Here is a 25,824-nt window from a genome sequence, read left to right on the forward strand (position 1 = left end):
CCATGAAGATTGGAATTTATTTAAGACTAATCTTATCTTTACCAAATATTTTATATTTTTGCTGCCCATTTAAATTATTCAAAAATTTTGAAAGGTGTGAAGCTGTCTCTTTCTGAACTGCAAAAATAACAAATAGGATTATTTGATAGGTTCCTGGTACCTCCAGTGTTCCTGTCACAAATCAATACACGAATCATTTATCAGAGGCTGAAAGAAGAAGATTTATGTAGCATATACTGACCTAATGAACAGAGATATCGATGTTTCTGTAATTTAATACGCATTTTACTTATTAAATGATAAATACAACCATAATCTTCAAATTGATTTAACATTTATGTTATTTACAAGACTCTGGAATGGGAGATCATTTAAACATGGTAGTTAGCAACTCTTTTCCTTTGTAACCACATTACTATTTTATAAAGTTAATGCTGACTGAAGATTTTGATGCAAACCTTTTAGGTCTCAAAGAACTTCCATGCCATTTCTCAGAAGTGAAGGATTCACGTTTGTAAATGTTTCAACTAGAGGTGTATTTAGGTTACATAATAGCTCAACCAAATGGAACATTTTTATTTTTTTTGCATCACAATTGCTCATGGACAAGGCGTTCTAGAGAAATTATTCTCTTGAACTCATTGTGCGAATGTTTGTGCCCCGGTGATTCCTAGAGAAAAACATACTTTATGTATATGGAATTCACACAAGATTCCTAGATTAGTTGGAGTAATTGTAATACTATAGTGTTTACTTATTAATCAGTGGAACTCCATCTAACCAATTAAAGAAACATGAAAAAAATACTTAATTGATATAACAAAATGTGCTTAATTTTCGCCAAATCGATTTCATGCCTTGACAGTTCTCTTCATCTAGAGTGTTATCTTTGACGCAGTGGTCCCATCGGTCCTTACTTTTTAATAGTTTCACAAACCACTCCGCTAAAATAGCTTTCAATACATCTCGGAAATTTATAATTCATAGACTTCCCCATCTCATGGAAACACAATTCTCTGGGGTTAATAAAGGTACGAGGGAAATTGCATGAGTGTAGAAATTACCAGGCAAAACACATAAATATAAATTTGAAGCATTTTCCTTTATTTTCAATCAAACGCTTTTTGAAGGGGCAAAAAAAAAAAAAAATGCAATTGAAGTTTCATATTATATGTTTTATTATAGTAAAATTGCATGAAGAAATAAATTTTCAATTAACTAAATTCAAAAACAAAACAAAATTCAAATATCAAAACTTTGGTGATTTTAGGAAATTTCATAGGTTTAGTTATAAGTAACTTTGTATGTACAAAGCTAACTAAAAATTAGGTTTTTTTGGTAGCAATCTTTCTCCTTCCTCAATTTTCCTTCTAGCAAATTTCCTAGTACTAGTAATAATATATCATTGTCATGTTTTTTTACTATTTTACTTTTATAGGACGTGATTTTACTAGTATCTCACGACCAATTTAACTGTTTTAATTAAAGAATACACATTGGTCCATTCATTTATACAATGACTAGCATTGACACTTTTTTTATTATCGTGTGATGTGTCCAAAATTAATAAATACAATATTTACCTAATTTGTAGAAGATATCTACTTAATCGAAGTTATATTATTAATTAGAATAATTTATAATTAGCAGTAATCAATATTGCAACGAAAAACATACTTTTTTTCTCATATAACATAAAAAAAAAAGATTACATTATTTTTCTATTAATTAGATCCATTAATTCATTTTTCCTTATCATTAAAAGCACGTGGTTCGATAATAATAAAACACAGGTGGTCTGCCTGTCTGCCTACCATGTAGTGGGTGCGCTTGAACCTTCGCTTATAGGTTTCTAGCATTATATGGAATACTTGATCTACGAAATATCGATGTAGCAATCAGCGTATATAGCTAGGCCCTTCATATTAAAAAAGAATTGAATGGAGGAGTAACTGTGTTCATGGATGTAAATCTTAAGCATTTCTTAGCGATGCAAATTTTGTTGTTGGTTTTATTGAGTAACTACTTGTTAGTGTTGTGTGAGAGTAACACTGAGGATTTATTGGGAGGTTATCTTGAATATATGTAAAGTAAAGTTTTGTTTTTCGTTCGATACCTAATAACTCCGGACTACTAAGTATATACTAACTCCGGCTACTAATGCTAGTTGAACAATATAATTTTTGGATTAATATGTGTGATATTTTTATATTCAAGTATATACTTGAAATATTTTGCTACCAAGCAATTTATAGTTCAAATGTATCTTATATATTTATAAGTCTGCGGCTCAAGGAATTCAAAACGGTCGAACAGATCAGTACAAAATTTAGCAAATATACGTATAAAATATTCAAGCATGTTCTTAGGAACATGTTTTTTGGCCTTTGCGATAATTAAAAGCCTGTTTTGGACCGAAAATAAAAGGAAAAACCTCCTCTCCCTTCTTTCTGTCTCTTCCCTCTTCACCCTCTTTCTCTCTCTAAATCTTTCTTTCGGTCTCTTTTCTTCTGCCTTCATTCCTTGTTTCTATTCTCCTCTATTCAGCACTACAACGAGGGCACCATTTGCTAGTAACCTAAAAAATAATTGTTCATATAAAAAATGTGTGTATTTCTTATTGACATACTTTATTGCTCCTTCTTCAATTTGATTTTTTTATCTTCATGATGATATAGCTAATTTTTTCCAGCCTTTTTTTTCTAATATTCTAGGAGTTATAATCATCTATTAGTAAGGGTGATAATTTTGGTAAGAATAGAAAAACGTGCGAGGAGAAGAGAATAAATACTTATGGCATCATTGATTAAATAATATACATCTTCTTCTATCAATCAAGAACGTTATCATTCCCGCCTTTATTATCCTTATTAATATTATATTAGATGGTGATATTCGATAGAGAACTGAATAAAATGACTAAAATAACGTCGCCTTCTGTTTGGATTTATGAAAATGGAGGCCTAGGAATTTGGAAAATACTTACCGGATGAGAAACAGATGGGTTGTCGATATAAATGTGCCTTTAGTCCCCTGTCTAGAATTACACGCCACTCATTATCCTCATCTCATATTAAGAGCATGGATATTCATCTAAAAAATCAAGTTAATGATGAATACATCAAGTCAGACTTTAACTCTGATCTCACAAAGATGCTTATTGCATCTTTATCCATTATCCATTTGCTAATCATCTACGTTCAAAAAATTTATCGAAAAATACACGGGTAAACCTATCCCTTCCCGAGGAACCATCATTAAATTAATGGAGGATGTTGGTACTGATGTCATTTATAGAAATACATATTAAAATGGTTTGAGTCATCCACACCATATGACGATCAAGTTATCAGTAAAAAGTATAAAATATTTACTAATTTCGAAATGGAACTCTGAATTTTGTACTGCCTAACAGTAAGTATTCAATATTTTTTAAATCTAACCCTAAAATATGATTCTATTTTAGCTAAACATATCAAGAATTATGATACACAACTCATTAAATAGCAAAAACAACTGCTTAAATGGTCACAACAACGGGGGTAGTAGCTTTGGATGGTTCGCAACTAGTTTGTCTGAGACTAGTTTCTTCGCTTAAAGACTTGGGTATGATCATTAGGTTTTCCAATATTACATAGTCAATAAATGTTACTTTTTTTATCATTTAAGGCTTAGCTATGGTTGATAGGCTCCAAGAAATGGTGTTCAGAAAACTCATAAAAGGCAAAAACAACTGCTTAAATGGTCACAACAACGGGGGTAGTTACATTGGGTGTAGCATTATAATTAGCAATTGTGTATATCCTTCATGATAATAGTATGTTGTTATATAAGCATAAATAACGGGGAAATATCTTTTTTGATGCTCTTAATAAGGAGTAATATTGCCAGACATTACTACATAATCAGCTTTTGCTCTAAATCTTTAAGATGGATTTATTTCTAACATTTTTTTTTAAGTATATTTATTGTCTAATTTTATGATGTTGACATTTACTTTATTATTAATAATTAGTTAGATCTCGTCGGTAGAGATATATCTATCCTGTGCACAATTGTATATAACATCTTCCACATGATGAAAAAGGGGTGATGATCTTTTTGATTAAACTCCACGTCTGGCTTGTGTTTTGCAACCTTAAGTTATGACATATTTAACTCGATTCCGATGTCAGAACAAGAAAATATTATTTAAATCAATCTATTTTTTCAATATTCTGTATTTATCATTTATTGTTATTAGTTATATGATTCCAATTGTTTAATTATGTATATTTAACATAAATGTATGATGGTATATTTTTTATTATGTAGATTATATTTAATTAAAGTCTTCTTTTTTAAACTTGGAACTTCAAATATATTTTGAAATACTCTACTTTGTCGTTTCATCAGCTATTATTCTGAGAATAAGGTTCATAACGAATTTCAATTTCATGGAGTGTGACGTTATAAAATCTACTGTAACGGATAAAAAAACGTCGAAGTCAAATTATACGTAGTAAATCTTCATTAAACATTTTGATAATAAATACTTTCCTTATACCCTCAAAAATCATAATAAAGTAGGCAGATGATAATCACATCAGTATTTTAAACAATGATACCATATGTATTTTGCCCCCCCCCCTTCTCATTGCACGTGTTTTTCTCTATAATATTATCAACTTTATCTATTAGTTATTCACTGTTATGCTCTGTTTCTGACATAGGTTTTGTGAAAAAGAAATAGAGAGGGTGCCATTATCGAGGGATGGAACAGCAATTAAACAAATTAATTAGTCGTTACAACAAACTTGGCTTGGCGTTCTAAGTAAATCACATAGATTATTTCTAAGTTATGATATTTTTGAAATATTTCGAGAAATGAGATCGACGATAATATCGATAATGATTAGTAACTGATAAACAAATATGAATGTCGGAAAAAATATTGAAAAAATGATTTTATCAATAATATTAGACCTATATTATATAGACATTTTAATTATTTACAATGCAGCATCAACTTTGATATTTTTCTTTGATCTGTAGTACAATCTTTCGTATCAGAGTATTGCCGTTTATTGCATTGCCAAAAATAATACCTCTTTTATGTAAAAATCAAAATTTATTTTTGTTTTGTTTTGGAAACTATAATCAAATTTGCATTCTTCTATAGGGGCATTCCATGTCAAGTGTATACACCCTTTTGTAATCACCATCACGGATTTATAGTGTAATTATAATACAATTTATGATTGGCTCAAAATGTGAATCCCATCAAAGAAACAATATGTGTAGGATTTTCAATTTGTGGAGGCAGGAGGGCCCGTTTGGGAGTCCCTCAAAAGTTTGACCCCCTTCGAAAGACCTTAATACCTGAGTAGCCATAACTCCATTTAGAATAGACCAATTTCATTTTTTTATTGCATTTAAAATACTTTTATGAGTACGAGCTTTAACTTATATATTTTTAAAAAAATGACATAAATACAAAAAAAAATACTATGAAAACATTGTTACAAAATATACAAAATGCCGCCCTTAGATAAGTTTCAAAATCGATTTTGCCATCTTTTTGTTAGAGCTTTAACCTACTCTTGTTCTATATGTGTAAAAAAATAAAGTAGGCTCTCAATGGAATCACTTTTATTCAGGCCCATATCTGAAAAAGTCATAATCACCATAATAGTAAATTTCGTCTTAAATTTTAAAAAGATACATATGTAATTCTTCCTTTTCTATCCCCTCTAAATTTTAATTATTCATAATCTTGTCATATTTATATACATTTCTATCATTCATCATACTTATCAAATTAAAATATTTATAAGTTTTTCTAAACGTATATAATTATACCATGCTAATTATATCTTGCCTCGGCTACATCGCTGTATTCTCAAATTTTTGGAATGTATCCGTTTCAGGTATAAATAACATGGAATGACTTGACATGTTATGCCTGTTCAATATTATATTTATCAAGCCCATCATTATTCCTTGAATAATGGCATTCGCAAATAATTCTAGATAGCTTTATGAATTTATAAATATTTTCGGAGAGTAGGATTTTGAAAATATCTTCATAGAAGGATATACAAATAAAACTTCTATATCTAATATGATCTGATGCTGTACATCTCTACAGCCTTTTATACCTCTATTACATATTCTTAAAAAATAGCATTGAAGGTTTCATGGTATTTGGCCATAACTTTTTCAAGACTTTATCCATATCCCTCTTCTAGTGATTCGATGGGAAATTATGTAATATTATCCGTTTTTTCATAACTCAGATGACCTGTTTTACATCCTGGGCAATACAACGATCTAACATTCCCATAAAAATTGAAACATAAAGTTGAATAATTTTTAATAGTGCAATTATTTTTCCGATCCATACCTTTAGGATTGTGTATCACGCATTTTTTAAGTGTGATTGGTTTACGCTGGATTGTATTAGTATTATAAGATTTCGTATTAAAAAAACTATTTAGACAGTTAAGTGACAATTTGGCTCAGGTTTATTAGAGCGTGTGCCAACAACGGACACAAGGAAATAAAAAATATGCCATAGTTTTTTAAATTTATTCTTGGAACAATGTGAAAATGTAAGCCCGGTGGCTGAAAATGTGAAAGGTATTTATGGTCCTGAAACTGTAACAGCTAGTCATGTGGTATTTTGGTTTTCACCGATTCTGTTTTGGTAATTTTGATGTCAAAGTACACTGGGCAATTATCAAAACCGTGGGTAATATGATGGAAATTGTCTAGTCCAACCGTCATGTAAGCATTGTTTTGATTGCCAAGAAGATTAACAGTATATATATTTTAAAATCCATTAAAAATATTGGATTTCTTTTTAGTACACTTATGATTAACTTTATATTCATAAAGTATTCATCCATAGTACATTCAAGGGAGTAGGTATACTAAGTTATACAAGAGGAAAATGTTAAAACAACTAATGTATAGCACGCATAAAAGTATTCTCTCGTTTACTAAACTTAACTTGAGAATCAATCATTACAATTGACATTTGATTAGGAATGAATATGTAAATAAATATTAGTATACATATATTTTTTAAACTTTACTTCCCAGATGAAAATGTATCTGTAGGAAAGTTGATGTTCCGAGATTTATGTGGGTATTTTTTTTTACATTGATTTGTGGAAATGAGTCCACAGGGCCAAGTATTACCGAGGCCCATCCTTACAATATATATTAATGTTGGTGTTTGAAAGGAAACTTTCACACAGGAAGGAATGTATTTTCAAGGTGGAGGAGGAAGAAAATATTTCATAATGATGTCATCAGGGTCTTCCACGACATTTTATTTGGGGTGGCCTTGACTGGAATTTTTTGTTTGGAAGGGAGGGGGATCTTTTTGACAATTTTGACAAAACACGCTTTACTTTTCTAATTGCTTAATTTGAAAAAAAAGTACGTTTTTTTCTTTATTTAAACAATTATATTTGATTTTTTTAAATTTATTATTAATTTTTTTGGCAGTGATCAAATTTGAACGAATAATCTTTTTCTTATAATAGACGGTTTGAATTTTTTCAGACAATTTAGACACCTCAAATTTTTTACATGACGATTTTTTTAAATTTATATAAACTCCCCAAGGGGGGGGGGAAATGTCCCCTTTCACCTCTATAGTCCCGGCACCACTGAACGGAAAGAAGAAGAATGTATACTAAAAAGTAGTGTTGTACCTTCCTTATATCCAGGTCAGTCTCAGTTTGGTCTAGTTCAGTACTGCATATCAGTTCTAAAACTTAAGTTTTGTCATTGATGACGTTAATCAACCTTATTCTTCCTTCTTTTAATCCGTTCTAGCACTGACAGTCCGAAGAACCTAGAGTCTTAAGGACTAATGGGACCGGTCCTAAGACTAGAATGGACTGGACCGAATAAATAAGAACTGACACAACACTAATATGAACGCAATAACCAAGAAATTTCTTAATTCATTATAAATTTGTTGTTAATACACGATACCCAAATTTACACACTCTACTTCCTTATATATATTTGACCAGTATTCTATTCTCATCATCACAACTATCCATCACTGATATTGATCTCCTTACCATCTTCTCCATTCATTGAGGTATTGTCTTCTTATTAGTCCTTACCGCATACATGAGTTAATGTATATTTTCTTTTAAGGATTCTATTTTAAATTTTTCTGGATGACTTGATGCCGTTGACACTAGCTAATCACCCTAAGGGATTCTGCATTCCATTTTTTGGTACTATCTCATCCACTCTGTTAATTATTTGCCGCACGGATGGGCATAGGACGAATATCTGCTCTGAATTTACAAATGCCAAGTTGCAGTAATTGAAATATTTATTCCCCACTGCTGATTTATTAGTATTGAGTTAGGATGTTCCCATTTGATATCGAAACCCCTTTTAGTTCATAGGAAGTAAAAGGGGTCCTCAAAAAATATATTCTTATTTAGAATAATAGTATTTATACTGAATATATTTGAGAATTCGTAAGGGAAATCTAAATATATTGGTATCAAATGTTCATCAATATTTGATCCTGTTCCTTTATGGAATGGATGAAAATGATAACTTTCTAGTCGATATAAAAAAAAATGTTATACATTTCCTATATATAAAAAAAAAACCTTTTACCCTCTCTTGGGAGATATTAATATATATTCAACATCTAATGACCTAAAAATATGATATAATACAAGCTTTTATTTTCAGGTGTGCTGGTACCTTTATAAATATGTGTGTATAATAAATCTTATGCTGTATCATCTATATAGAGATCGTGCAATTCACCCCATTCATTTTTTACAAAAAAATTAGTATGCAATTATTAATCAAATTTCATTTACAAGTCTAATTGGAAATTTAACTAGCTGTTAAGAGGTGCCAGTGAAAATTTTATGAAGTTTATCATTCATATACAAATATTTTAAGGATACTTTATAACAGTAGTGTTGTACGCTGGGAGGATGCACAGTAGTGATGCTAATCGGGAGAATTTTGGGCATGTCAAAAAAAAAAAAAAAAAAGACAGAAATTCTGAAGCAAAACTTAAAAAAGTAATCAAAAGTGCGTGAAAACAATGAGTAGCACTGATGATTTGTTGGGGAGTTATAAGCGTAAGCTGGACTAAGAATATAATTGAGAATTGACATTGTAGTCATATCTTTCTGTATCATTCCTAGATTCGGAGTTGGATGTGTGTTTATTTCCCACTTCTTACAGCTGCTCGCAGCTAATCCAATGAAACGCCCTGACAGCTGAGCTACTCTCATTCACCCAGTATTCGCAATATCAGGGTGCCCACCTTAATTTTGAGTTTCTTTTTTTAGCATAATGGCAGATTATATTATTTGCAACTATCATATGAGGCTCACATCTATGGAAAAATAAATATTTATAAATTTAGATAAAGTAGAGATTTGTTGGTAAAATAAGGCATTAGAAGACATAAATAGTTTTGAAAATGATGCTCAACTTGCAATGATGCAACATGTATAGGGCTCTGGAGTCTGGGACGTAATTGGTTTGAAGGAACAGTTAGTATCCTACGCATTTTTTTTTTTACATCGCATGAATAAATAAATTGACAGACAATGTGATATTTTTGCAAATGTCATTATTTTTTCTACAAAAAAAACAAACTATTTTTCAGCAATACATCACTATACTTCTAGATCCTGCCGTTGTAGGTAAACGAATAAGTTACCCTTTCAGCCTCCATATTTGACTATGTGTTTTGTTATAGGCCGTACATCTAAGAATACGATTCACTCTTGGAATGAATACCATCTTTTAATTGGCTCTAAAAGCGTGAGTATGTTTTCTTAGTTCTTGAATGGAGCGTTTTATATTTTCATTGATAAATGATAAAGTTAAACTATTTGCAAAATACTCTATTTTTCCTTTTTTTAATTGAATGAAATGAATAAGTAACAAAAATTATATTCATTTTTTTTAACCCTCTGTTACTGAATTGGGATATTATACACCATCAGATTTATAAAATACTTTTTATTATTTTGAAACTACATTTTATCGCCAACATTTTTCAAAATACTGTTGATTTCTTTTTACTATAATATTATTTAATCCATTGCAATAACTATCTACATATAAATATTTTACGAACAATATCGATAATCAGGCATTTTGTTATATGCCCGTCAGAGCGGGCAATGTACAAAATGTCTGGGCAATCTATAAAATTTACAATAGATTGGTCTATAGCTTTTTTAACTTCATTTACATTGTCAGGTAAAATGATTGTGAGTAATTTGATTATTTTTAATAAGGTATTACATGCAATTTGATTATTAAGGATTTGATTAAGATACAATTCCATTGGAAGCAATTTGATAATCTAGTGCAAAGATGTCCAACCTGTAGATTGCAGGTAAAAAGGTGGCCCGCTGAATGTTTATATGTGGGCCACGATTCATTCGCACTTATAGTTTTATTATTTTGCAAAATTGACGCAGTATCATAAAAACTCGTAGAATGCACATAATACGTACAAACATTGAAAAATATTTGACGGTATCTCCTATTTTCTGAGAAACTAACAGGGTTGCCAGTTTAGCCTTTTTAAGGAGTTTTGCTATGAAAAATTAAATATACCCTTTGTTTATATTTGGTCTAAAATTGAAATAAATTTGTATATAATAGTCATTTTTCAAGAAATTTAACTTAATAGCTTAAATAGCCCATTTAAATATTTCTAGTAGTATTGCGGCCCATTATATTAAAAGGCTAGACATCCTTGATCTTGTACATTTATATCGGAATCTATATGGTATTCAGACAATTGAACTATAGTATAATAATAAATTTTTAGAAGAGACTCCATTTTATTTTACAAAATATACCTAGGCCAACAAGTTTCGCAGGTGATCAAAACCTATCACCACCACTATCCTGAGTATTATTATACACCTTGGCTTTCGGGTTACACTAGTTAACCGCTTATCTGTTGGGTAGTTTTAGGAAGTATACTTTGATTCCACGCAATGATCCTTTCACGCATGTTTAGTTGGAAAATATCGAAGAAGTAACAGTTTTTTTTTTTTTTTTAAATCTGTAATAATCTTTTTCTATTAGTATTATAATGAATTCTTCGCCATTTTTGGAGATATATATGCATGAGGATTTTTCATCCTCTCTGGAAGGTTTTATTTTTGCTATAGATTCCATTGCAATTATCACCTGATACTTTCCCTTGTTTATTCGGAATTATTTAAAAATAGTGAATATTCTATTCATAGACCTCGTAATTTCTTATTAATTGTCTGAACAGATAATGGATTGGTCGTGTCCCATTGATTTTAGTGTATCTAATATTTTTATCTTCCTGTATTCAATATTACCAAGATAAACAAGGATGCATTGGAGTTCAAGGGGGCGAATGGCCCATTAGTTGGAATTCCAGAGGTCAAAATAGGTTTTCCCTATCAGAAAAGAGAAGAGCCGTGTCTGACCATCATAAATTATGTTATTACCAAGGATAAAATTAGTCATCCGATCTTACGTTTCCTACGCGATTCCCTCATAAGACTTCGAAAGAGTATTCAGGCAAACAGAACAACCACTTCTTCTAAGAGTAGTGCTAAACGTTAATAAAAAAATCATTATGGAGGGAGTGAGAAAAAGATAGCTTCTATACGATCACTATAAAATGGATATAATGTAGCAGAAACAATATTTATGTGAGGTCATTGTTCTATCCGTATCTCACTCCTAAAGAGTCATACCTTTAGAGTGTACTATATAGACAAAAAGATCCTGTGCAAAGAGTACGGCAAAAAGAGACAACGCTATCCCATATTTTTTTGTGTCTGTAAACAACTTGAACTATTATGGATAGTTTTGTAAATCCTGTAAATTTTTTAGCTGGCCTGTTTTTTTTGTGATCGGTAATCTGAAGAATGAATTTTCTTTCCCCATGAGTTTTGTATCGTTGGAATTTATTGATCAAGAACACGTGAGATGTTGAGTCAAATGCTTTTTCGAAATTAAAAAGTTTATTTGTGGTATCTATGGTGTCTCGTATAGACCGAGAAATGTCCTCCCCATATTTTCATTCCATAAATCATTTCTGCTCAATTTGCATGCTGACTTAAAACATTTTCCCCAGCCGGTTGTTTAGGATACTCATGGAAATATTTTAAGTCGTGCTGAGCAACATAATGGGCTATAACTTGAAATATTAAGATTCTCTTTTCTGTTTTATGGAATTAAAGTAAATAATGGTGGTAATTCCATGTTATTGAATATTTCTGCATACCCTAATTCTAGAGGGGGCAAGCTTACTAACAAATTTCTTAGGGAATTAAAAAGGCAAGTGGGAAATTCCCGGGGATTTATATATACCGGGCCGTGCAAAATTATATAATACAGATTAACAGCGGAGGATTATGTGAAGATTCTGGCGTCCAAGGTCCACCCACGCTTCCAAGAAAGCTCAGGAGTGGCTCAAGGACAACATGAACTTTTGGCCCAAGGACTACTGGCCCCCTCAGAGCCCAGATCTGAACCCACTAGACTTCTCTATCTAGGCGCACGTGGAGACCAAGGCCTGCAAAAAACGACACAAGAACATAAATGCCTTAAAGACTGCTGTCAACAAGGCCTGGGCCTCCATGGACGCCGATTACATCCAGCAAGTCTGTGGTAGCTTCAGACGTCGCCTGACCAGTGTCATTGAGTCAAATGGTTTAAATTTGATCACAAACTATTTTATTATTCTAAAAATGTATGAATAAATTGTTTCTCAAGTCATTCGAAATGTCATTATTGTCTGCGATATGTTCTGAACAAAAATCGGTAAATAATTCTGCACGGCCCGGTATATACATATATTTATTTATACAAGAAACAATATCTTCCACAGAAATGGGATGTTAATTACGGTACAAGTAGTCAAATTTTTTGTTACCTTTCCTTGACAACTTGCATACTCATTATATATTAAATCTGATTATATATATTAGTATTTTTATTTTATTTCGACCGAGCGATAATAATTAAATACATCATATCATTTTTAACTTTAGAGACTCTTACGTAAAATATTAAAAGTAAATAAGAAAGAAACAACCGTTAGTACATAACAAAGCTAGCGTGTGTGTAAAACAAATAACATAAAATTAATCAGACAATACAACAAGGGAAGTGCATCAAAGAAGGGACATGATGTTAATCTAATTGTTGAACGATTTAACTTTTGCTTCGAGTTTTTGCAGGGATTTTGCAGAACGCCTCCTGCATTATTTAGAATAAGATGGTCGGGGGTTACTAATCTAGACGGTTTTTTTTTCTTTTAATATATTGAGTTATTCTCCAGGATTCTTCCAGTATAGGCTGATCTAACTCTGCTTATGCTCAATGTCGACAGAGTAATAATACCCGAAGTGTAAGGTCGGATTATATGGAAAAAAAAAAAAAAAAAAAAAAAATTTTGTAATGCTTTGTTTGGGTTTTATTCGTATACTTCACTATTTTTAATTGAGGTTCAGTAAATTTAATGAACATTTTTCTACAAAGTTGTTCTTTTGTTCTTCCTTATGATTACTTGAATTTTTTTTTAATGTGAGGACTGAGAAATTCAGCAGTACCTAGCTACAAAATTTTAAAACTGGGGCATCATTTTATATAATACATTCAACCTCAACAAAACGTATTACCAAAGTTCGCTATAAGAATAACAAATTATATCTTGTTGAAATTTTTGTTATTATGATTATTTTAAAATAAGGATTTATTTTTTCTTAGTGTCTAATATTCAAGCATGTATTTTTAGTGGAATAGTTTAAAAAAGGATGCAAGATTTAAATGATTTAATGATTATAATTGGTTCAGTGTTCCTTATGTAATAAAATTCATATTATTTTTACACAGTTCACTAAACGTGTTATAAAAGGATTTCCCGAATAACGATATGGGTTTTTTATTTGGCCATTAAAGGTCATGTCTTTATTTGTTTAAAAGGAAGTATTTTACATACATTTTTATAACTATAAAATAGGCACCACCATTTAAAATACTGAATAAAATGTTTTAACATTTATCGAACAAAAGAAAAATAAAAAAACAATGTCGAGGTTTTTACACAAACACACTCACAAATATTTATTGCTTTGTTTAAAAGTATTTAAGTGCAGACAATGGGATGGAAAAATAATATATGGACATGATTAGACCATGGTTTTTTTTATAGTAAATGTGTTCGTCTTTGTCGATTAAGCACTTTTTAAATTAATTATCCTTATTGTTGGTCTTAATCTAATGATGAATGATTATTTAGATTGCCTATTTACAAAGTGTATAATATACCATTTTGGTGACAACCATTAAAAAGACACGTAAAATATAAGGAGATAAATATATTTTTCTTTATCATGTGTTTTAAAAAAAAAATATGTTTTTAAACCACATGTCACACTAAAAGCATACGGGGGCAGCAACATAACTTCATTTTTTTATGAAGCGTGGTAATCAGACGGTAAAAATAGTAGTGAGGTGGGCGTTGTTTTATTCTAGAGACAAGATTCTAAAGTTGTTGTTTGTTTGTTTAGTACATTGATCGCTATCATGCCTTGGAGTAGTGAGAAACGTACATTTGCTCAGGAAAACCAATATTGCAAAAAAAAATTATTGACAGACTATTTTACAAAATTAAATTTACTGCAATTCATGAGCTTTTATTGGTATGATTTATAAAAACCGGTTAATTGCTTCAATTTCTAATATACAAAAAAACCATTTTCATAATTGGAAATTTGCAAATTTTTAAACACAAATAATAATATGAGAGAGATGAAACTGATTCAATCATATTCGATAGTATACAGGATTTTTAAATTAGTTTAATTTATTCAAATTGGGCATTTGGAACTGGATTTATTCTAGAAAAACCAACGTTTTATTGACCTTTACCAAATTGCCATTTATTTATTATTTAATCAACTAATCATTCACAATTATAAAATAAGATATCTTGGAAATTCTATTTTACAAATTCTTGTAAACAAAAATAACTACCACTATAAAAATTCCTATTTGTAAACTCCTATAAGCTTTGTACAATTATAGGGCTATAATATTTGTATAGCTATTTAACTGTACAATGTTTCATGGGATTCTAGACCCATGGAATAATGACGCATGCAGCTTAGCTTGTTCTTTTCCTGATGAAAGATGGAGTAAAAAATGAGGTTGACTCATTTTTTCCTTTTTTAACCAATAACTCCTTTTATACTACCCTCATGTATGTAGGATGTTTGAGTATTCCATGTGCCTAGGATTCCTTGACCGTGTAGATGAGGTGTTTTTTTTTATGTTCCTTTAATTTTTTAGATGGGGCTGCACTGATTAAGTACAAGTAAAAGTTATAGTATTAAAATTACTCCAACTAACCTAGGATTCTATATACGTATATTTCTTTCTCTGGGAATCACCTAGGTGCGAACGTAAACACATTTAATTCAAGAGAATAACTTCTCCCGAGCACGTTGTCCATGATCTAAGGCGATTGCATAGCGAATATAAGTTTATAGACGGGATTTTATCATCAACAATGATGTTTTTTACTGCAACAGGTTGCATGATTGAAACTTGGGCTCCTGCAAATAGTATTGTAAGTCCTTTTTTTAAATCATATAATCGGTCAAATATATAAACTTGTACAGTTGTTTAAAATTTAAAAAAAAAATCACTAAAAAATGGAGTTTTCTCAAGTTATTTAAAAAAAAACACACAACTTTTGAACGAACTAAGGTTCAGATTTTTCCAAAATACTTCTGTGTCGACGGAACCCCGTCCCCAGCTATTAAGTGAGGTTGTTGGCGTCTCATTGATATTTATTCTCTTTTATTATCTCTGCAGCCAAGTCTATTTGGCTTTGCTTGTTCGATTATTTGTCAACAAGATTGCAGCAAAAGTTACCGATCGATTTTAATCCAACTCGATTTAAAGACTCTATTGTATGCTCACAGTAAGAGGCTACTATATCTTGAGAGGTAAGCGTCAAGGTTGCATAAAACGTAAAAATGCAAAATCGACCATAACTTTGTAAAAAATTGAAGATAACTAACTCAATTTCATTTTAAGTGGAGTTATTGCCAAATGTATTTGACAAAAAATTTCCTGTATAAATACGACTTCTTCTCTTAAGGAATCATTATTAATTACCGCAAAAACGGCAAGATATACTTTTATTTTCTAAATCATAATTCCACACATCAGTACCTCCCTTGTTAGAAACCCATGAAAAAAGGCACGTTTTCTTTGGCATGATGATCATGCACGTGAGAGAGCAGTAAGGGGAAGTTCCTTTGCTAAAGATTAGTACAATACTGAGGAAAAGTTTGTTTAGAAGATGCAAGGGTACCAACGTTTTTTATTCCTTTTTTTTATATAATCTCTATCAACCAATCAAATTGGTTCATTTTCAATTTTCCAAAAAACCTAGGCATCACTATGTACATTGGACTCTGTACACGCGTTCGATTTTATATATACACGCCTGAAAAAGTTCACTGTTATTTCTTAGATCAAAATATGTTTATGATATACATCAAGGGACTCTACATACTGTGCACCCCGTGATTGCTTTTCTTACAGATATACTTTGCTTTATTATTATAGATTGGTAACAAAACACAAACTTATAAGATAAGTTAGCTTATTCATATCGTACGCATAAACAATGTAAAAGCTATATTATACTAGTTAACAAATAATGATTTTAAAGTACATGCTAAGAGTAATAAAATGTATTTAAAATTCACAACTTTTAAGAATTATAATAAAAATAACAATTATAAAATTCTTGGTACATAAATATGGAGAGACAGATAATCAAATCAGGAACTAAAATAAAACATACAAGTCTCCATTGCCCTCAGGTCTCCCCTTTGAGTTTTATAAATTTTTTAATACCCAGCTAACCCCTGTTCTTCACGCGGTGTATGAAGAAATATTGAAAAGGCATTCCAAATTGGATCAGTACCAGATCACTGGCATTGATACTAAAGAAAAATTATTTGGGGGAAGAAAACAAAAAAATTAAGACTTTGATCTCTTCTAAATAACTCCTACAAAATCCTTACGGGTGTTTTAAATAATAAAATGGTCAAATTCATCCCACAATTCATCTCTCCAGCCTAAAAAGGTTTCATTAAATCAAGGCTCCTAGAAGATATTCCTCACTCAATTAAGATGTATTGGCTCATCGTCACGTTTCAACCATATGAAGAGTTTCTCAAAATAGAGAAAATTGTATCTAAGGTCCTGGAAGTACTCTACGCGGCGAAGCATACGAATGAAATTATTCCACTCGGAATTCAAAGCTGCATGCCCACCTTAATTAATATCATAGACTCCTTCTCAGGTGGAGGCACACCACTTGCGACATAATAGGTTTTTTTATTTAAATCACACTGTTGACAAATAATGTCCATCTAATGAGAGGAGCGTTGTTCGTTTCGTCTTCTTCTCTATCTCTGAGAATGCTAAATGAGGTATTTATTTGTTTGTGATCTTCTTTGATGGAAAGGGGGGAGGCAGTTTTTTTATTTTTTTATCATTGCTTTTAATTATGTATTTTTATTCGGAAACACATATTCAATGATTATAAATAATGTGTGCTGTATTTTTTTATTCTTATCTCGTTTATTTCTGTATAAATTATTGAAGTTTGTTCCCGTTATTCAGATATAAAAATGAATCTTGTCCTTTGTATCTATGATTAATACACAATACATTAGTTTGTTTACAAAAAAAAAATCTTATAGTTAACAAATAGTCATTTTAAAGCCAATGTTAAGATTAATAAAATATATTTAAAATTCAACACACTCAAGAACAATAATACACTCTTATACGAGTTTCATATCCATAACACTATTTCAGTCCGGATTTCAAACCATTAATGAAATAAGTTCTAGTGTTCTACTTATTCACAATGTCATCAATGGTGATTTTTTTTTCTTTCTTGGAATTGAGAGTCTTCTTTGTTCTTTCCAACCGTCTCAGCTTACGCTGTTCAGATTTAAGGTCTCGTGTTGTCCTCCGTGAATTTACACCCATGTCATTCTATATTGAATACAATTAAATGTGTACCACTAGGTAAGATCAACCGTGTATGTTCTTTTTTATGTATTAATGACATGTATATATGTTTTTTTGCATATTATTTTTTAAATATGCTTATACCAAAAAATAGAATACAGTTTAGTTAATGTGAAAATGTTATATAATCTCGTCTTTTTTGTAAATATAATTAAAATATATTTTTTTAAATTTTATTATATGAATATCCAGACACAAAATGTTTGATGATGAAACGTAATATTGTGAATATTAACAATTATTAAATATATATATCCAATTAGTTTCTAGCAAATAAATTGCAATTATTGTTCAATCGGTCGAAAAAAATAATAAAAAGACTTTAATCCTATCAGCCCAGTCATAATGAAACTTCTCACTCCTCGGATCGGTCCTTATTGGTACTTTATTTTGACTAGAACAGCTGAAATGACATAGATACTGCCCAGTAACTAATTCCTTTCAGCTTTAAAACATAATCTTTTTCAAAGAGACACGATATCGGAAGTCTAAAGTTGGACATGTGTAGCTAGAACGTATAAAAATCCTGTATTACAAGTTCTAGCGATCATTTATTATTTTCTTCGTTTGATGTTCTTCAATCCTAGACAGGTTTGAAGAAAATAAAAATAGCTAGGTTCGTTGGACTGAAGAACCAACTAATCGGCCCTTCGAGCCATTGAATGGTAGAAAAGATCAAACCTATAAAAAGAAGTTGGAAAATAAATCCTAGAATCGATCCAACGGCAGCTCTGAAGTAATAATTATTATTAGAAAAAAATACCACTTAAGTTGCAGTTGAATCCAAGTTCTACATTTTGATAATTTCCAAAGTTTGCTTGAAAACAAGATATTATTATTATTTTTTGGTTAAAATAATTTATTTATATTCTACAATACAAACAGTGTAAATAATGAATATACATTAAGATAAAAGTAAATCATATAAATAAAAAGAAACAGGACAATTACGTTTAAAAAAACATAAATGAACATTATTATAGTTCATATTTAATGTCCTGAAGTAAAATAACCTGATATAATATTTATAAAAAATTCTAAACATCAGCTAAGGTTAATAAAAAACGACGATGTCTTCTTATTATTGACTTGATGAGATTAAAATATTGCACGTACCTCGAAGGAACATATTTGATGATATTTCCGGCCAAGCCCACGACGAAGATGATGAGAGAGGGATAGAAAGTGCTGAATATCGAGCAGCTGCACTTATCATTATAGCTCTTAATTCTTCCACATGTAATGGAGAGTCAATAGTTAACTTTTTAGCAATCAATGATTTAATATTTAATAAAGCAAACTCCACGACTTAAGATATTAATTATCTTTTTGGAAAGTGGCATCTTTTTGTGCCAACAATGTTTTGGAAATGGGAATGAAAGTAGACTAACACATCTACCGGTTTAGTTATAACTTTTCCTTCATGAATAGTTTTTTTTTTACATAAGGGGCAGAAAATCTGTCTTTCTTAAAAAATTTCTGTAGCCTTCAGCACATAGATCCATCTAAGCCAACTTTAGTTAAAAAAACGAATTTCTTTAAATGGGATGAGTTTCAGTTTAATAAATACCTATGGGCCGAAAGAAAGGTCTACTCCCTTTTTTCAAGCAATTTTTAATAACCAAATGAAGGATTCAAATTCGTTCCAGCTTATTGGGGATTTAAATGTTGATCTCCATAAATTTGATTCACACTATCCAAAACTTACTGCTCTACAAAATATAGTTCTTAAGTTCAATTTCGTTGACATGACAAAAAAAAAATCATTCCTGAAGAAAATATTTCTTTTAGGAGAGGGAATACATCTTCCAGAATTGACTTGACTTTGATTTCTCCTACCTTTACTCATATGGTAAAAAAAGGATTTTATAAACCTGACCCTTCCTCTGATCATAAATTGATTTGCTTGGAATTACACAGAGCTTATAAAACTTCTCAGTTAAGGATACCCAAATGGTTGATAGAAGACGATAAATACAACACGAAATTTAAAAAAAAGAATTGCTAGGAGATTTTAATGACTCTTTTTCATCCAACCAAGCAATGCAAAGGCTCACAAAAATAATTCATTCAACGACCTCACGGTTTCTTTTGGAAAATAGGAAGGAAACAATGGCATACGCCAGCCAAGTGGAGTATGTTCTCAATAATGGATCAATTTTTGCACGCACGTATTTTGCAGATTCTCTGAACTTTTTTTCTTTGTTTATTTAAAAAAAAAACTTTGAATAAATTAAAAATATACATATGTGTTTTAAATATATCTATAACATTTTACTTGTACTAATGCTATTTTCAATTGTGGAAGGTTGTACTCACTACAGCAGAAGTTGATTTTATCCCCCTAATATGACAGTTGATGTAAGTAGGGTAAATTGTGTTGTTGTTGTTTTTTGCAGGCCCGTGTTTTTGGAAGGGGTAATCGGAAAAAGGAATTTTCTTTTCCTCAGCTGTTGTCATTATTATTTAACTCCTTTGGGTAGTGAAAATCCTTTCCTACTACATTCTATCATATTGAAAACCTGATTGAACATTATTTGTGTGTGTTCACAAAAGACGGAGAGTAACCTTGAATATTCGATGTAGAGTTATAATTGTTAGTACTTTTTGGACTCTGGGTATGAGTATTATTGAGGATCGACGTCAGAGTAATTCTTGCCAATGTCTAAATTTACACTTAAAGAAATTCTCATAACTCCAATTTTAATACAATTTTTTTTTTTTTACAAAAGTAAAGTTGTGCTACATTCTAATAATCATTTGCGATTGTCTGTATTTATAATTACAGGCTGTATTTCCAAATACGACAAAATGGAAGCCAAAGAATAGTGCTGCTGAAAATGCTCACGTGGCAGAAAGCCCCAACCGAGATTTCCAATGATCTCAGAATCAGCCGCACAGGGTCGTATAGCATGAAAAAGCAATTTGAAACCCAAAGAACAGTCGCTAAAAAGTCCGAGCAAGGTTGGAAACAAACAGTCAGAGCAAGGGTATTATAATGCGTGTAAAAAAACGCCTTACGGGAAATTCAGTGAAGACGATTTGCGGTATTGCCCAGAACATGAATGTGAGTCAGATTACGCTTTGAAGGATAATTAAAAACGACTTGGAAAAATTCAAGGGCAAGGAGGAAAAAATATCTCATTACGTTGCCCACAAAGGAGAAAAGGTTGTCATGAGGCAATTTTCTTTTGAAGTTGCTCACAAATCAGCCACCGGTCATCATCTTCTCTTGCAAGATATTGTCCAGGGTCGACAAGGAGTCAAATTTCCGAGGAGACAAATAAAAAAAAAACATTTTGTCAAAAAGGTCCCTCTCCATGCCTTGATGAACATTCTATAATTTGGCCCAACTTGTAATTACATTACAGGACCAGTGGCTTGTATGCAACACTAGTAATAATCAATATTTACTTTTTAAATTTTGATAAAATGTTATTTACTATCTTTGTTATGAGTATCATTACACAGCACTTTTTTGTTTTCCATCAATGTAAAGTTGTGTAATAAAAAAAAGAACGGTTACAGGGTGCTCAAATTATCTTGGAATGTTATTAAAATGGAAATTTAAAAGGTATAGTTGGGATTTTTTGTTTTTTTTGTAAACATCGGGTTGAAACATTTTGGTGCGATATTTTTAAAAGTGAGGTAATCCAAAAAAAAAGAAGGTTGCCATTCTAGTCCACACCGGTCACACCAACATCATGAACATGTACTAAGTCAGCAACCAGACGGTCTGGAGGATCAGGAAATGTGTTTCTCTCTCGGAATCTCATTTTCCCTGGATTTATATATTTCATTTTGTATTTTAGTGACAGGATCAACACTGAAAGTCTATTACAGAATACTATGACTTGCTTCCATGATGTTTAAAATGTGGTATACACTTCTGTTACGCTTTATGCATGTGAAGGAAGTGTACATTATGCTCTATGTAAGCATCCACGATAATTATAAGCAGGAAATTGTAGCTGTGGATATAAATTTGTTAAAAAGAAGCAGAATCCAATGATTATTCGATAATACAACTGTATCACATGTCAAAACAAGCTTTGTTTGTATGAATAGGGACCACCTGTTAGTGCGGACCTGACCGACAGAACAATTTCCCGGTCACACATAGTCGTATTAGTGTTAATAAAAGGAGACAAGTGATTTTTGGACTTGATTAAGTAAAAGTCGTTTTTGAAGCCATATGTACTTACCAGCGGTGATTTTAGAGGTTTTTGACAAAGAAAACTTGCCTATGGTTTTTTTCTTAACCAGCTGGGTGATTTTCATTCTTCTGACTTTGAAGGTATCTTTTGCATTTTTGGAGTTGTTTTGGTCGGTCGTCAACATCAATGTTTGTCTTCAGTGTTATCTCCAGTTTCAAGTCGTTTCATGACCCTCCAAACCGTCTGGTTGCTGACTGAGATCATGTTCATAATGGTGGTGTTGGTGTGAATGGCACATACGGGAATATTCTTTCTTTTGTCCTCCATTTTACAATTAAGAGTTATTAATCTGACCTAAACAGCAGCTCACCTCACTCCTAAAACTATCGCGCCAAAAAGTTCGAATCGGATGGTTAAAAAAAATGCCTACGAATCTCTTTAATTTTCATCTTACTAACATTCCAAAACTTTTATAACTGCCGGTATATTATATATCATAACTAATATACATAACTATTTGAAAATGTTAATAAGGAAAAAAAAAGTTTACTTGTAATGCATACATGTAAATATGTATCTATTTATTTTGAAAAATGAACGACATTCTTTTAATCATAACTATTTTTTAAAGTAAATATGAAAAGCTGAAATAAAAGTTAATATAAAAGAAAGAAATAAGTAAATAAATCATGTTCAATTTCTTTGTTTAATTTAAAATCATGATTAATAAAGTAATATTTCGTACTGGACAAATTTGAATTTAAAAACTATGACTTTTTTTTTATTGAAATTAAAAGAAATTTCAAAACAAATTGATTTTAGAAAAAATAGCCAAATGTGGCGTATCAACGTTAAAATGATCTTAAAACAAAAAATTTATAGATTTATTTGGGTCAATTATAACAATTCCATTCAAACTTGTTGGATGAGTTTTATACCCAATAATTCTTACGTAATCTTTGTATTTTGTATAAAACCTTCTTTACAGATAGAAAAAAGTCCTAACCAGCTTCAAAAGATCAAACAGGGAAACACTTTTTAATTATATACATATTTATTTATTTTCTGAACAGAAAATTATTTTCTTATAAATATCGGATGTACAAAATAAATATATAGAAGGAAAATTGCATTTGTATAAAAACATAATTCAACATTGTACTTATAAATTAATTTCCTTCTAAAAACCTAAAAATCAAAAATAATAAAACTGTTACTAATTTTATCCATAAAGTCCTCAAACGGACTATATGGAGACTGCAGACTATTTGAAGACCCAAGATTAATTTATCATGACTCTATGTGCACAGTCGTCGTATCCCTAGATCTTGTCGAGAGTTCCTTGCTCCTGGTTGGATGAATGAGCAAGTCTACTTACTACCTATGTTAACAGTATGCTATACCAAAAGATGAGATGCCCAACGCGTGAGTAAATTCTTCATCAAGTAGTAAAGTTCAATAGTTAGTTTGTTCATACCCTTTTATAGGTCTCAGTGCACACGAGCAGGAGAGTCTGGACGCTGAAACAGGTGAAAATAATAACTCAAGCTTATTGAAGAGTCAATAGTAAATAGGAATTATTCTGCTGAGTTGGTCATTATTTTTTTAAGAATGCCTACTTGCTTTTCGTTCGGTTACAAAATCACTCGAATCAATGGACAGTTCCCAGGCCCTGACATATCGTTTTCCTATTGAGTCTAAAGAAAGGAAGACTTAGGTATGTTTCCGGAGAAGAAAGAAAATACTCTTATTTTTTTTTTTTTTTAGCACTTCGGCAAAAAAAAAACATCGACTAATCGAAGAAAGAAGCGTATTTTACCTGGAGCTATGAATACCATGTAATTTATATTTTCCAAAGTGTCATGTCCAAGGATTACAACCAATTCTGTCAAGTCGACATAGCAGCTAATATATGAGTCCGACCTAATGTGCGAGATTCCAAAGTCCAAACTTCCCCAGGCAGTAAAAAAAAGCCCTTTATGCCTCTAGTATGCTTAATGGCCTTGATAAAAGTACTTAAATTTTTGATACGTGTTGCTTTCCATATTTTAATCTCGGTTACTTTCGTTTAGGTGAAAGTTCAAGGATCCAATTTATTGTTGGACAGGCTACTAGCAAAAATGTTCTCCAAGTAACGCATCTTTTATGCTGACAGAAATTAAGACAAGGAGGAAACAAGCAGTGGCATTTCACCTCTCTGTAAATTCGTTTGACCCTATGCAGATTGTTTCTTCATATAATTAAAAACATTATTTGTTCAGCATTCGACATCGGCTACTATGTGGCTTCTATTACCAGTAACAATCCGCAACCGTGATGATAATTTCCTGTCCTATAGGTTTTGTTGAATTAAATGTATTTATCTATGCTTTTAGTGGTGTGGAAGACCACATTTAAAGACACATTTCTGTCTGTAATATTTTCTTCTAAAATAAAGATCAATAGGATATATAAATTAGAATATATGTTAACAAAATGTGTGGCAGAGTGTACATTTCTAGTAGGACTTTTGGTTCCTCTGATTGTCCTTAGAGTACAGATGGCAACTGAATATTACATTCCTTCCAAATGCTTTGATAACTACTTATTAAAGTTTGAAAAATTGTGTCATTTTTACTTTGTTTGTTTTTTTATAATTTCTCAAAAACTCTAATACAACGATAAAAATTATAAAAATAAACATATTTTAAGTAATATAAGTGAATATTACTTATAATATTCCGAAAACGGACAATAATGGAGACAGAAAAAAAAATATTAATACAAAACTGTCTCCATATAGTCCGTTGTCTCCATAAAGTCCAGAAACTTTTCAAACACAATATATTTAAGTTAGTTATTTGTCTGTACTATCAAAATAAAACAAACAATTGAAATTAAACAAGACTGGTTTTTTAAATGTAAGCAAATTTAAACCTTCTTCAAATAAGTATTCTAAATGGGAGAAAGAATATTAAAAGCTTATCCTATGTAAATAATAATAAACTTGTTCAAAAGAACGAATTTATGCATATTGAATTTAACTCAATGTAAGTTAATATTGCTCAAAAGTCGTGGTATACAAATAACGGCATTTGCATATGTGTAAATTTTTAAATTCATATATGCATACAACCCAATGTTTCATAGACATATTTGAGTGAACTCAAATGTCTAGGTGAGTTACGATAAACAAAAAAACTTTATTTGATTTAAGAAATCTGTATTGGCTCCAATATGCCCCCTTTCAAATGAAGTCTATTAATGAATTTTTATTTTTATTGTGACGATCAACTTTTGCAACTTTAAGTGTAATTTACAGCACCTTCAAAGGGTTAATAACTATAGTTTGTTCTTTTTTATTGACAATAATTTGTCGAACAGTACAAATGGAATCCACATTACATTTTGAGAAAAATCATTTTTTGCTTGATTTTTTGGTTGGAGGATGAAGAGAAATAAACAAATTTGTAACATCTTGTTTTTTTACTTCGTTTTTATTCTTTTGATTCAAATTGAAGTGAATAAAATACAAGCAAAGAAAAGATTATCA

At 30.9% G+C, this 25,824-nt stretch overlaps 3 long non-coding RNA genes across 4 annotated transcripts in view; all 3 read left to right on the forward strand.

The window, feature by feature from the left end:
• The window catches only part of LOC139905298 (uncharacterized), a 295,920-nt gene extending 291,542 nt beyond the window's left edge, over positions 1-4,378 (forward strand). The window contains exons 2-3 of the long non-coding RNA XR_011779939.1: positions 3,467-3,606; positions 3,670-4,378. This is a non-coding gene — a long non-coding RNA (uncharacterized lncRNA). The remainder of the gene's footprint in view (positions 1-3,466; positions 3,607-3,669) is intronic.
• A 297-nt stretch (positions 4,379-4,675) lies between these two features.
• Positions 4,676-7,913, forward strand: LOC139905300 (uncharacterized). Its single transcript, XR_011779941.1, has 3 exons — positions 4,676-4,813; positions 5,162-5,218; positions 7,831-7,913. It is a non-coding gene; the product is annotated as an uncharacterized lncRNA (long non-coding RNA).
• Positions 7,914-7,978: 65 nt separating this feature from the next.
• On the forward strand, positions 7,979-25,582 carry LOC121117986 (uncharacterized). Of its 2 annotated transcripts, XR_011779942.1 has the most exons (7): positions 7,979-8,104; positions 8,164-9,819; positions 20,924-21,202; positions 21,297-23,717; positions 23,780-24,009; positions 24,060-24,304; positions 24,365-25,582. It is a non-coding gene; the product is annotated as an uncharacterized lncRNA (long non-coding RNA). The 2 variants fall into 2 exon arrangements; XR_005864291.2 differs by having other exon boundaries at positions 20,924-23,717.
• Positions 25,583-25,824: the final 242 nt, after the last annotated feature.

This window comes from Lepeophtheirus salmonis, chromosome 5, assembly GCF_016086655.4.
Source record: "Lepeophtheirus salmonis chromosome 5, UVic_Lsal_1.4, whole genome shotgun sequence".
Lineage (NCBI taxonomy): Eukaryota > Metazoa > Arthropoda > Copepoda > Siphonostomatoida > Caligidae > Lepeophtheirus > Lepeophtheirus salmonis.